Raw genomic sequence first — 14505 nt, 5'->3', positions numbered from 1 at the left:
GTGTGAGGAGTGGGCAGGCGTCGACATGGCACTCTGGTCAAGATTCAGGATGAGGTATATTATTTTTAAATGCGCTCAGCTAATAATGTAAATTAACTGTAACTAATTTGTGCAACAATCGCCCCAATAATAATTTTGGTTTTCAAAGCAATTTTTAACAAAGAATCCTTTTATAAAAAAAATATTCCCTTGATATTCCTTAAAGAAAAGTTTCCCTTACATTCAAAATTTTTGCAATCAATTTCCTCCAAGCTATGGCAAAAATAAATAAGAGCAGATGCAGCTTTACTAAGGTAAGAATTTCAGTTTAATTAATGAACAGGGCCTAAGATCGACATTTCGATCTAATTGAGTTATCATTATCACTGAGATTTTCTTATCACTGAATTGACTTTCATTTTGTGGGGAGCTTACACTAAGGGACAGATTGCTAATTTTATTTAATTGTCATTGTCATTAAATTTATTTGCTGGGAGGTTACATTAGGTTGTATTCTAGTTAACATTCAATTATTGTATTTTTAAAATTCTGTGGGGAGGTTACAACGTCTGTCTTGCTGTTTCCTGTGTTTAAGCAAGACCAACACACCTGTGTAGGCCTTCCACCAAGGGCTTCAGTTCCGCCAGCTGTTTCATTTCCACTGGCGTTCCAACCTCTACTAGTCTAGGCAATCATTCATTATGCCATTTTTATAATAAAGACACTTTGTCACCTTTCATGCAACAACCGTTAACAGTTATTTACAAGACGTACATGACAATGTCAGTCTCCTTTATATATTCATACATACGATGTACAGCCTATCACGTGATACCTAATTGTGTTTGTAGATCACGACAAAGTTGTGGATGAGTGCTTGTAAGGTGCGAAATTATAGCCACCTTACAATAGGTCTAGTGTGTCTAGCACACAGACAGGATGTTGGTTGCAGATCCTCAACTGGCCTCTTTCTAACCAACAGATGGCCATCACTGGCATCAAGGCAGAACCAGCTTTCATCAGAAAACACAAGAGACCTCCATGCTGTTCTCCAGTGAGCTCAGGGTTGACACCACTGAAGTCACAAATGTTGTTTGGGGACAGTGGGTGTCTCGCTCGGAGCTGTTCTAGAAGTAACCGGTTTGTAACAGTTCGTTGTGTCCATATTACTATTGCTGATCCAGTACGATGCGCCAGAGCCATACACTGAGAACGATGGTCTTCGCTCTCTGTAGGGACACGTGGCAGTCTGCATCCCAGTCTTTTTGGAATCATACATCACCGTGACCAGCAATCATGTACAGTGGGTACGTTCCTGCCAAATCCTTCTGTAATATCACAGAAGAAACTTCCAAACTTTCCTAGTCCTGTTACACGACCTCGTTCAATCTCAGTGGCGTGTCGATAATGGAGCCTTTGTCGTCTTAAAGTCATTCTGGGCTAACATCAACTCAGCACGTCCAATCTCAAAGGAAAGTAACACTCACGATGGCTACAGCGTGTACTTAAACCAAACTTGATTTGCACCCTCATAGGGCGCTACTAGCGCCACTCTTGTTGCGACTTGCGAGAAATTTGAACTGATATCATCTTTACTGTATGGTTAAATGATGATGGCGTCCTCTTGGGTAAAATATTCCGGAGGTAAAATAGTCCCCCATTCGGATCTCCGTGCGGGGACTACTCAAGAGGACGTCGTTATCAGGAGAAACAAAACTCGCGTTCTGCGGATCGGAGCGTAGAATGTCAGTTCCCTTCATCGGGCAGGTAGGTTAGACAACTTAAAAAGGGAAATGGATAGGTTAAAGTTAGATGTAGTGGGAATTAGTGAAGTTCGATGGCAGGAGGATCAAGGCTTTTGGTCAGGTGAATACAGGGTTATAAATACAAAATAAAATAGGGGTAATGCAGGAGTAGGTTTAATAATGAATAAAAAAAATGGGAGTGCGGGTAAGCTACTACAAACAGCATAGTGAACGCATTATTGTGGCCAAGATAGACACGAAGCCCGCACGTACTACAATAGTACAAGTTTATATGCCAACTAGCTCTGCAGATGATGAAGAAATTGATGAAATGTATGATGAGATAAAAGAAATTATTCAGATAGTGAAGGGGGCCGAAAATTTAATAGTCATGGGTGACTGGAATTCGAGAGTAGGAAAAGCGAGAGAAGGAAACATAGTAGGTGAATATGGATTGGGGGAAAGAAATGAAAGAGGAAGCCGTTTGGTAGAATTTTGCACAGAGCATAACCCCAATCATAGCTAACACTGGGTTGAAGAATCATAAAAGAAGGTTGTATACATGGAAGAATCCTGGAAATACTAGAAGGTATCAGATAGATTATATAATGGTAAGACAGAGATTTAGGAACCAGGTATTAAACTGTAAGACATTTCCAGGGGCAGATGTGGACTCTGACCACTATCTATTGGTTATGAGCTGTAGATTAAAACTGAAGAAACTGCGAAAAGGTGTGAATTTAAGGAGAAGGGATCTAGACAAACTGATTAAACCAGAGATTGTACAGAGTTTCAGGGAGAGCATAAGGGAACAATTGTCACAAATGGGGGAAAGAAATACAGTAGAAGAAGAATGGGTAGCTCTGAGGGATGAGGTAGTGAAGGCAGCAGAGGATCAAGTAGGTAAAAAGACGAGGGCTAGTAGAAATCCTTGGCAACAGAAGAAATATTGAATTTAATTGATGAAAGGAGAAAATATAAAAATGCAGTAAATGAAGCAGGCAAAAATGAGATCGACAGGAAGTGCAAAGTGGCTAAGCAGGGATGGCTAGAGGACAAATGTAGGGATGTAGAGGCTTATCTCACTAGGGGTAAGATAGATACTGCCTACAGGAAAATTAAAGAGACCTTTGGAGAAAAGAGAACCACTTGTATGAATATCAAGAGCTCAGATGGAAACCCAGTTCTAAGCAAAGAGAAGGGAAAGCAGAAAGGTGGAAGGAGTATATAGAGGGTCTATACAAGGGCGATGTACTTGAAGACAATATTATGGAAATGGAAGAGGATTTAGATGAAATGCGACATATGATACCGCGTGAAAAGTTTGACAGAGCACTGAAAGACCTGAGTCGAAACAAGGCCCCCGTAGTACACAACGTTCCATTAGAACTACTGACAGCCTTGGGAGAGCCAGTCCTGACCAAACTCTACCATCTGGTGAGCAAGATGTATGAGAGAGGCGAAATACCCTCAGACTTCAAGAAGAATATAATAATTCCAATCCCAAAGAAAGCAGGTGTTGACAGATGTGAAAATTACCGAACAATCAGTTTAATAAGCCACAGCTGCAAAATACTAACGCGAATTCTTTACAGACGAATGGAAAAACTAGTAGAAGCCAACTTTGGGGAAGATCAGTTTGGATTCCGTAGAAATATTGGAACACGTGAGGCAATACTGACCTTACGACTTATCTTAGAAGAAAGATTAAGGAAAGGCAAACCTACATTTCCAGCATTTGTAGACTTAGAGAAGGCTTTTGACAATGTTGACTTTAATACTCTCTTTCATATTCTGAAGGTGGCAGGGGTAAAATATAGGGAGCGAAAGGCTATTTACAATTTGTACAGAAACCAGATGGCAGTTATAAGAGTCGAGGGACATCAAAGGGAAGCAGCGGTTGGGAAGGGAGTGAGACAGGGTTGTAGCCTGATTATTCAATCTGTATATTGAGCAAGCAGTAAAGGAAACAAAAGAAAAATTCGGAGTAGGTATTAAAATCCATGGAGAAGAAATAAAAACTTTGAGGTTTGTCGATGACATTGTAATTCTGTCAGAGACAGCAAAGGACTTGGAAGAGCAGTTGAATGGAATTGACAGTGTCTTGAAAGGAGGATATAAGATGAACATCAACAAAAGCAAAACGAAGATAATGGAATGTAGTCGAATTAAATCGGGTGATTCTGAGGGAATTAGATTAGGAAATGAGACACTTAAAGTAGTAAAGGAGTTTTGCTATTTGGGGAGCAAAATAACTGATGAGGGTCGAGGTAGAGAGGATATTTTAGACTGGCAATGGCAAGAAAAGCGTTTTAAATTTGTTAACATCGAGTATAGATTTAAGTGTCAGGACGTCGTTTCTGAAAGTATTTGTATGGAGTCTAGCCTTGTACGGAAGTGAAACATGGACGATAAATAGTTTGGACAAGAAGAGAATAGAAGCTTTCGAAATGTGGTGCTACAGAAGAATGCTGAAGATTAGGTGGGTAGATCACATAACTAATGAGGAGGTATTGAATAGAATTGGGGAGAAGAGGAGTTTGTGGCACAACTTGACAAGAAGAAGGGATCGGGTTGGTAGGACATGTTCTGAGGCATCAAGGGATCACCAATTTAGCATTGGAGGACAGTGTGGAGGGTAAAAATCGTAGAGGGAGACCAAGAGATGAATAGACTAAGCAGATTCAGAAGGACATAAAACAAACTATCCACATCGAGGCTAAGCCGTGCACGGCTCGTGTTCATGCCGTTTATTATTTGCCATCTTCTATTACTGTACTGCCACCTCGTTTTCTTATTATACTTTTTAAGTCTGGTGTCATTAATCGATTGAAATGATCGTACGGCAGTGTCGGCCGGGAGACCCCACGCGGGGTGTTCGGCCGCCGAAATTGCCATTCCTTTTTAGCTGACGCCACTTCGGCGACTTGCCAGTCAATGATGATTAAATACGCACAACACCTAGGCATCTTGAGGCATAGAAAATCCCTGACCCCGCCGGGAATCGAACCCCGTGCGCGGGAAGCGTGAACGCTAACACAAGACCACGAGCCACGGACACTGCCTTCATGCCTTACTTGCCATGGGCGGCAGCAGCAGCGCGTATCGATAAGTGCACTATCGTACCATCTCTGGAGCGACTGACGGTATTTCCGGGTCGTCGTGTGTCTGGCAGTTAGTTGGAGACGGACTAGCAGTACAGTCGGGACGCAGCAGCAGTGAAGTCGGAGACGGAGCGCCGGTGAGGCGCGGACAGCCAGTGCTCGCCGACCACTGGCGACACACATGAACTGTCTGACGGAAGGAGACTGGAGCGGGACGACCGTTGCTTGGTCGTTCGGTTGGTCGTCTCATCGGCCGATGTACATTTGATCCTTTCACCGTTTCCTGGCCTGGGCAGTCGGTCGGTTGGCGCAGAGCAGCAAGGAAGTCTCCGTCGCGTGGATTCTGGCTGGGGCTGCTGGCGGTGTGCACGCGCTGTTGGAGTGTGAGGTGCTGCTTGCGTGTGCCACGAAGTTCGTTGCCCACCGGTCTTGGACATGAAAGTTGAGTCCTCACTTAACCTACTATCGAGCCTCAACTGTTTACATTTCTTCGTTTGTTCCTGGTTGTCGATTTTGGGACATTCCCGAGAAGTACAACGTATGTGTATTTAAGTCGGCTAAGATTCCAGCTGTTTTCGTGTGGAGTTTAACTTAATTTATTCCCTGTTATTGAAGTTGACCAGCGGTATCTTCTGCCTTGTGGCCGTTGACGTTTCGGTTACCTGCCCTGGTCGTTGACGTAATTTTCGGCAGTGTATTTTCCTCGTGGTGTAGTTACTGTCCAACGCATGTGTAGCTGGACAGCTGAGATGTTGTGGGCTCCAATATTCTGTGTGTCGTTGTATTGAAATTGTGTGGTCGTTGCTGGTTGTGTGGAGCGGAACTGATCTTCTTGATTGGTCGGCCGGCTGCCTGTTGGTTGGGTTGCCGTCAGATTAAGAAGTCGTTGGACAGGCTGCCTGTCTCACCTAAACGACACTTGGAAACTTCTTAAATTAATGTTCGTGTCTTGCCCTTAAGGCATGGGGTTGTTATTCTTTTATATGGGGCCTTCAGCTGAATTTTACATGAGATGTTTTAAGATAAGGCCTTCTGCCTTTTAAATTGAAACCCTTTTTCTATCCGTTAAACATTTTTTGTAGGTATGTGGCCTTCAGCCGAGTATTAATATCTCTTAAGTTAATGTTCTTTTCTTGCCCTTAATGCATGAGATTGTTATTCTTTATAGGGGCCTTCAGCCGAATCTTGTATGAAATATTTTAAGATACGGCCTTCTGTCTTTTAAAATTGAAACTCTTCTTTCTAGGGTTTAAGCCATTAAATTGTTTGCTTATGTGCGGCCTTCAGTCGAGTTTTAATATCTCTTAAATTAACGTTCTTGTCTTGTCCTTAAGGCATAAGATTGTTATGTTTTTGTACGGGGTCTTCAGCTGAATTTTGCATGAAATAATTTAAGATAAGGCCTTCTGCCTTTTGATTGAAACTCTTCTTATTGCTTAATATGCGGCCTCCAGCCAAGTTCCATTAAAATTAAATTGCTAAGGCCTTCAGCCTGTTTAGATTCAAGATTTAAAAAATATTTTTTGGCTGAAACCTCCAGAAGAACCTTGAATTTCAGTTTCTTGCTTAGGCCTTGCGTCTTGGAGTGTGGCTTTCAGCCGATCTAATCAAGGATGTCGATTAAAATTTTGAGTGTTTTGCATCATTCTTGTAATATTGTGTGTTGATAAATAAGGTTTGTATGTTGAGTACAACTGAGAGCAACTTATTTTGGCCCCTTTCCACAATCTAATACTCTCTGTCCTGCTAGCCCAGGCATTGCAGAGGCTAGCCGTTTAGTTGTTAGTGTTGTTCGAGTTTAATGCTGTTACCTATTACGCCGCACTGAATTAGCCAATCAGATCGTAGTGCACACCGCATTCAAGCAGTCTGCCAGAGGCGGTGTCACCCCAACGTGTCCTTCAATTGGTTTGCTGAAACTTGAATTTGCGTGCGCGACGACCTAATTGGCTGACTGCAGTGCTGAAAACTCGGACACGGCGCAACGTATCGAGTTCTTAACAGTTATTTCTCAGCACATCCTGCCCTGAAATACTATTACAACCTTGTAAGACTGTGTGTGGCCACCTAGTATAAGAAGCAAGAACAGCGCCAGATGTTGAATGATTACTGTGAAGGACATGGGGATGTCGCTTACTAGTCTGAGATATCGGTATCAGCAGATGACGGAGTTTGGAATGCGCCCCATTGTGGGTCTCTGTTTTGTTAGCTGATCGAATCGTGCTGTTCGCTCTTTTGTGGGGCACTTTTCTCAACAGCTCGTTGCAAGGCATCCCAGATATGCTTCATATCTGGGGAGTTTGGTGCCAAGCGGAAGTGTTTAAACTCAGAAGAGTGTTTCTGGAGCCACTCTGTAGCAATTCTTGACATGTAGCGTGTCGCATTGTCCTGCTAGAAATTGCCCAAGTCCGTCGGAATGCACAGTGAACTTGAATGGATGCAGGTGATCAGACAGGATGCTTATGTATGTGTCACCTGTCAGAGTCGTATCTAGACGTATCAGGGGTCCCGTATCACTCCAACTGCACACACTCCACACCATTACAGAGCGTCCACCAACTTGAACAGTCATTCAGAGTCCATGGATTCAAGAGGTTGTCTTCATAACCGTACAGGTCCATCCGCTTCATACGATTTGAAACGAGACTCGTCCGACCAGGCAACATATTTCCAACCATCAACAGTCCAAGAGCTGTGTTGACTGGCCCAGGCGAGTCGCAAGCTTTGTGTCGTGCAGTCATCAAGGGTACACGAGTGGACCTCCGGCTCCGAAAGCCCATATCGATGATGTTTCGTTGAATGGTTCGATAGCTGACGCTTATTGATGGCCCAGCATTGAAATCCGTGGCAATTTGCGGAAGAGTTGAATTTCAGTCACGTTGAACGATTCTCTTCAGTCGTCGTTGGTCCCGTTCTTGCAGGATCTTCTTGCGGCTGCAGCGATGTCGAAAATTTCATGTTTTATCGGATTCCTGATATTCACGGCATACTCGTGAAACGGTAGTACGGAAAATGCCCTCTCCATCGCTACCTCGGAGATTCTGTGTTACATTTCTCGTGCGCCGATTATAACACCACGTTCAAACTCATTAAATTTTGAAAACTTGCCATTATAGCAGCAGTAACCGATCTAACAACTGCGCCGGACACTTGCCTTATATGGGCGTTGCCGACCGCAGCGCCGTATTCTGCCTGTTTACATATATCTGTATTTGAATACGCATGCCTATACTAGTGGCTTTGGCACTTCAGTGTATAAGCTACGTAAGCTGCCATTTCATCATCTGAACGGAAGGACAGACTCAGCATACAGGAAAGTCAAAACAACCTTTGGTGACATTAAAAGCAACGGTGGTAACATTAAGAGTGCAACGGGAATTCCACTGTTAAATGCCGAGGAGAGAGCAGATAGATGGAAAGAATACATTGAAAGCTTCTATGAGGGTGAAGATTTGTCTGGTGTGATAGAAGAAGAAACAGGAGTCGATTTAGAAGAGATAGGGGATCCAGTATTAGAATCGGAATTTAAAAGAGCTTTGGAGGACTTACGGTCAAATAAGGCATAAGGGATAGATAACATTCCATCAGAATTTCTAAAAGCATTGGGGGAAGTGGCAACAAAACGACTATTCACGTTGGTGTGTAGAATATATGAGTCTGGCGACATACCATCTGACTTTCGGAAAAGCATCATCCACACAATTCCGAAGACGGCAAGAGCTGACAAGTGCGAGAATTATCGCACAATCAGCTTAACGGCTCATGCATCGAAGCTGCTTACAAGAATAATATACAGAAGAATGGAAAAGAAAATTGAGAATGCGCTAGGTGACGATCAGTTTGGCTTTAGGAAAAGTAAAAGGACGAGAGAGGCAATTCTGACGTTACGGCTAATAATGTAAGCAAGGCTAAAGAAAAATCAAGACACTTTCATAGGATTTGTCGACCTGGAAAAAGCGTTCGACAATATAAAATGGTGCAAGCTGTTCGAGATTCTGAAAAAAGTAGGGGTAAGCTATAGGGAGAGACGGGTCATATACAATATGTACAACAACCAAGAGGGAATAATAGGAGTGGACGATCAAGAACGAAGTGCTCGTATTAAGAAGGGTGTAAGCCAAGGCTGTAGTCTTTCGCCCCTACTCTCCAATCTGTACATCGAGGAAGCAATGATGGAAATACACTCCTGGAAATGGAAAAAAGAACACATTGACACCAGTGTGTCAGACCCACCATACTTGCTCCGGACACTGCGAGAGGGCTGTACAAGCAATGATCACACGCACGGCACAGCGGACACACCAGGAACCGCAGTGTTGGCCGTCGAATGGCGCTAGCTGCGCAGCATTTGTGCACCGCCGCCGTCAGTGTCAGCCAGTTTGCCATAGCATACGGAGCTCCATCGCAGTCTTTAACACTGGTAGCATGCCGCGACAGCGTGGACGTGAACCGTATGTGCAGTTGACGGACTTTGAGCGAGGGCGTATAGTGGGCGTGCGGCAGGCCGGGTGGACGTACCGCCGAATTGCTCAACACGTGGGGCGTGAGGTCTCCACAGTACATCGATGTTGTCGCCAGTGGTCGGCGAAAGGTGCACGTGCCCGTCGACCTGGGACCGGACCGCAGCAACGCACGGATGCACGCCAAGACCGTAGGATCCTACGCAGTGCCGTAGGGGACCGCACCGCCACTTCCCAGCAAATTAGGGACACTGTTGCTCCTGGGGTATCGGCGAGGACCATTCGCAACCGTCTCCATGAAGCTGGGCTACGGTCCCGCACACCGTTAGGCCGTCTTCCGCTCACGCCCCAACATCGTGCAGCCCGCCTCCAGTGGTGTCGCGACAGGCGTGAATGGAGAGACGAATGGAGACGTGTCGTCTTCAGCGATGAGAGTCGCTTCTGCCTTGGTGCCAATGATGGTCGTATGCGTGTTTGGCGCCGTGCAGGTGAGCGCCACAATCAGGACTGCATACGACCGAGGCACACAGGGCCAACACCCGGCATCATGGTGTGGGGAACGATCTCCTACACTGGCCGTACACCACTGGTGATCGTCGAGGGGACACTGAATAGTGCACGGTACATCCAAACCGTCATCGAACCCATCGTTCTACCATTCCTAGACCGGCAAGGGAACTTGCTGTTCCAACAGGACAATGCACGTCCGCATGTACCCCGTGCCACCCAACGTGCTCTAGAAGGTGTAAGTCAACTACCCTGGCCAGCAAGATCTCCGGATCTGTCCCCCATTGAGCATGTTTGGGACTGGATGAAGCGTCGTCTCACGCGGTCTGCACGTCCAGCACGAACGCTGGTCCAACTGAGGCGCCAGGTGGAAATGGCATGGCAAGGCGTTCCACAGGACTACATCCAGCATCTCTACGATAGTCTCCATTGGAGAATAGCAGCCTGCATTGCTGCGAAAGGTGGATATACACTGTACTAGTGCCGACATTGTGCATGCTCTGTTGCCTGTGTCTATGTGCCTGTGGTTCTGTCAGTGTGATCATGTGATGTATCTGACCCCAGGAATGTGTCAATAAAGTTTCCCCTTCCTGGAACAATGAATTCACGGTGTTCTTATTTCAATTTCCAGGAGTGTAAAAGAAAGGTTCAGGAGTGGAATTAAAATACAAGGTGAAAGGATATCAATGATACGATTCGCTGATGACATTGCTATCCTGAGTGAAAGTGAAGAAGAATTGAATGATCTGCTGAAGGGAATGAACAGTCTAATGAGTACACAGTATGGTTTGAGAGTAAATCGGAGAAAGACGAAGGTAATGAGAAGTAGTAGATATGAGGACAGCGAGAAACTTAACATCAGGATTGATGGTCACGAAGTCAATGAAGTTAAGGAATTCTGCTACCTAGGCAGTAAAATAACCAATGACGGACGGAGCAAGGAGGACATCAAAAGCAGACTCGCTATGACAAAAAAGGCATTTCTGGCCAAGAGAAGTCTACTAATATCAAATACCGGCCTTAATTTGAGGAAGAAATTTCTGAGGATGTACGTCTGGAGTACATCATTGTATGGTAGTGAAACATGGACTGTGGGAAAACCGGAACAGAAGAGAATCGAAGCATTTGAGATGTGGTGCTATAGACGAATGTTGAAAATTAGGTGGACTGATAAGGTAAGGAATGAGGAGGTTCTACGCAGAATCGGAGAGGAAAGGAATATGTGGAAATCACTGATAAGGAGAAGGGACAGGATGATAGGACATCTGCTAAGACATGAGGGAATGACTTCCATGGTACTAGAGGGAGCTGTAGAGGGCAAAAACTGTAGAGGAAGACAGAGATTGGAATACGTCAAGCAAATAATTGAGGACGTAGGTTGCAAGTGCTACTCTGAGATGAAGAGGTTAGCACAGGAAAGGAATTCGTGGCGGGCCGCATCAAACCAGAAAGTAGACTGATGAAAAAAAAAAAAAGCTGCCATTAAAAACCTAAGACAGACGGCTATGTTTGGAGGGTGCTGTGACCTGGAAGCGTGGACTCCTGATGAGTGGCGTTGCGTTATGTGAGCGACCTGGCGAGAGGTCCCATTCTTCGAATGTTTTGGAGAGGAACCGCAGTCGTGGGTGGAACGCCATCGGGTGTGACGTCAGGTCAGTGCCAGTAATAACTGAGGGAAGTCTGACGAGAAGACGGTACGTCACGGCCATCCTAGGAGCTCGTGCGCTACCTTTCAGGTGACAGTATACACTAGTGTAATTTTCTGACAGGACAATAACTGTACGATAACCATATTGTCACTTCTGTCAATATAAGTAGTACATTTTACTATATTGGGGTATAGTGATTTATTTGTTGAACAAGGGAGTTTGGAGGAAAAATGGAACGGTCTGTGGTAAGACCAAATTTGATGGATGTGGAAGTATTATTAGAGCAACTTTTAAAGAACTTTTTCTGAAATTCGACGGCATACTGTCTTTGGGCATCTTATTCTGAAAAGGAAAAGAGAAAAATAATATACAAGTTTACTATTGTTGTATGATCTTCACTATCCACGCTACTTCATCTCTGCAGCTCTCGTCACCACAGCATAACTGCTGCGTGAACACTAAGTTATATACACGTTACATAAATAGCTCTGGACAACTCAAGCAAACTGTTACATTAATGTAGTGTTTCAAAATAGCCTTGATTTATGTCTCTTCGGCGCTAGTGAACTGTATGAAACATAAATTTATTTTGATTTTTCTTAAAAAGAAAAAAGAGCGTACCTACTGGAGGTATTTAAGTTACCTTTGGCCTCGACACATACTGAATAGTCTTGCTACGAACAGTTAGGAATGAGGCCGGGTGTTGTGTTGTCGGTGCTAATTTCACAGCTACGCCAGTGCCACGTAATTACTGAAAGATACAACGGAGGGCAGATGGCACAATACGGAAATTGTAGCTAATTGCCAATAAAGTATCAGCTGCCTCTCTCGTGTATGAATACATTGCAGTGGATGCTATTGCAGAGAGGAATTTGTCGCGAAACTTTTTACTGTGCGACAGCCTGGTAATCTGTAACACCAAGGCACATCCACGGCCGATGCAACTACACTTTTGCTCGTTCCCTTGAGAATTCTGTTCTAGAAGCGTGTAGTGAATGATATCCACGACCCCGAATGTCTGTTGGTCATACACGTGCCATATTGAATCACGTTCTGTGTTGGCAGTGAAGTAATTTTCATTAATAACTCCGTTATACAATAGTGTGTCCTTTCACTTACAAGCAAATTGTGATACAATACTTTCCTTTTAATGAAACACCCGATACTGTCTTCTGCTGAGGATACAACAATTCATACTACACCGTCTTGCTGCACCATTTTTCATGTTGCAAGTAATCTTTTATTCCACAATCTAGATCACTGATGCAGTAGATAATGAGAGTTTCCTGTGTGGATGACTCTCTTCAGATTTGAAGAAAATAATTGACACTTGGATTACCATTCCGTCTTAGTACGCCTGTGAATAAAATTTCGAGGCGTAACAGGTTTCTTCAGATCTGGAGATCACAGTAATTAACAAAATCGCGGCATTAGCTGTTAATTAATATATAAGCTTTTACCACAGATACTGATCATGGTATGTGTCTTTCTTTTACCAAATATTGATAAAACTATTGGAAATAAACCTTTTGTCAAAAAAATATATGTAGAGAGTGTTATACTGCCTATTTTTCCTCCTGTCATATGTCAGACACTGAGCAAAAAACTGAAGATAAATACTGACGTACAAAGAAAAATCCATAGATTTTCGTTTTCTTGAGTCGTTAAAATTTATATGACTTCCTGAACGTTTCGATATATTATTTATTGTAGAGAAAAAGTTTGATGTTAGCCTTATTACAGTTTTCTTATGTTGCTACTATGACAAATTGCCTCTTCATAAGATGCATCGACAACTTGGCTCAGCACATTTTTGAAGCAACTGTTTATAGAAGGCTGTGGTTTCTGATTGTTTTGCAGAGGACAGACTGTTGTATAATCTTCTTGAGGTCCTTTGTTGGCCGATCAGTGCACCATGGTTTGCGAAAGTGATTCCTTACAGCATCTTCTGCTTGTTCAGAAGTGTGTTTATATTGGCACGAAGACAGATAAATCAACTTTTTTGTGGTGCTATTAGAGCCTTTAGTAATAAAAGCAGTCACAGACTGAGAATATTTGAAAATCCAGGAGAAAATATAAAGAAACATGCATCGAAAGGACTTCAATATATTCACACCAGAACAGTAGAAAATATTTGTCTATCGGCTTCTTATATAACAACAATGTTTAGAAAATAAAGAAGCGGGAGTTGTAATTCAATAGCATCTGCGTCTCGCAACACAGCACGGTGCAGGATATTTCGATGAAGGTAAAAAAATGAAAAACAAGGTTTGGTGTCACACTGACGACGAGTTTGTTAGAAACAAAGCAGAAGTTCGTACTTTTATCGCCATAAACGCCACATGGATTTATTTTGTATAATTTAGAATATTCCAATTTGCACTAAAAGCATATTGATTTGTGAAAATATACAAATTGCTGTATTAATGAAAAACTCTTGATTGTAAATCAACACGGTGACAAGGGTATAGTTAATACTCGTACATGGTAGAAGCTTTATATGTTACTAACATCAGAAATCTTACATTGGCAAGGCATAGCCAAGGTTATTACATAAATGTGACACTCAAATAGAATGGAGGTTTGTAATCATTAGTATTATAATTATAGACGCTCGTAAGAGGGGGCACTAGGCCCTTCCTATCATCTGGGGGTACTGGATTCGTATTTATTACAAAATTCTCGCGCATTTCAAGCAATGATTGTGTGCTATTCTACTGAATCACAGATGTTCAATGCCAAGTGCGATAGGGAATACTGTGGTGTGTTTTAAGTTTATTTCTGCTTACCCATTTTGAAAATAGGCAGTTTTTCCTGACTATTTTTTTTGCTATCCAACAGGATTTTCTCCGTTGTCCAGATTTTTTAAAATATGTCAGATGTTTCATTTTCAATGACTAACTAAACTTAATGGTAAATAAATAAAGATATTTATTGTGAATAAGTCGTTAAGTACCACAGATTTAGACATAAGAAATACGTAGTTTCAGATCATTGCATCAAAATTGTGGTACTGATATTCACTGTTATATTCTAAAAATATGCATTTCGTTAACAAAGT

The sequence above is a fragment of the Schistocerca serialis genome, chromosome 7, assembly GCF_023864345.2.
Source record: "Schistocerca serialis cubense isolate TAMUIC-IGC-003099 chromosome 7, iqSchSeri2.2, whole genome shotgun sequence".
NCBI lineage: Eukaryota > Metazoa > Arthropoda > Insecta > Orthoptera > Acrididae > Schistocerca > Schistocerca serialis.
Note: the sequence above shows the minus strand (reverse complement) of the source record.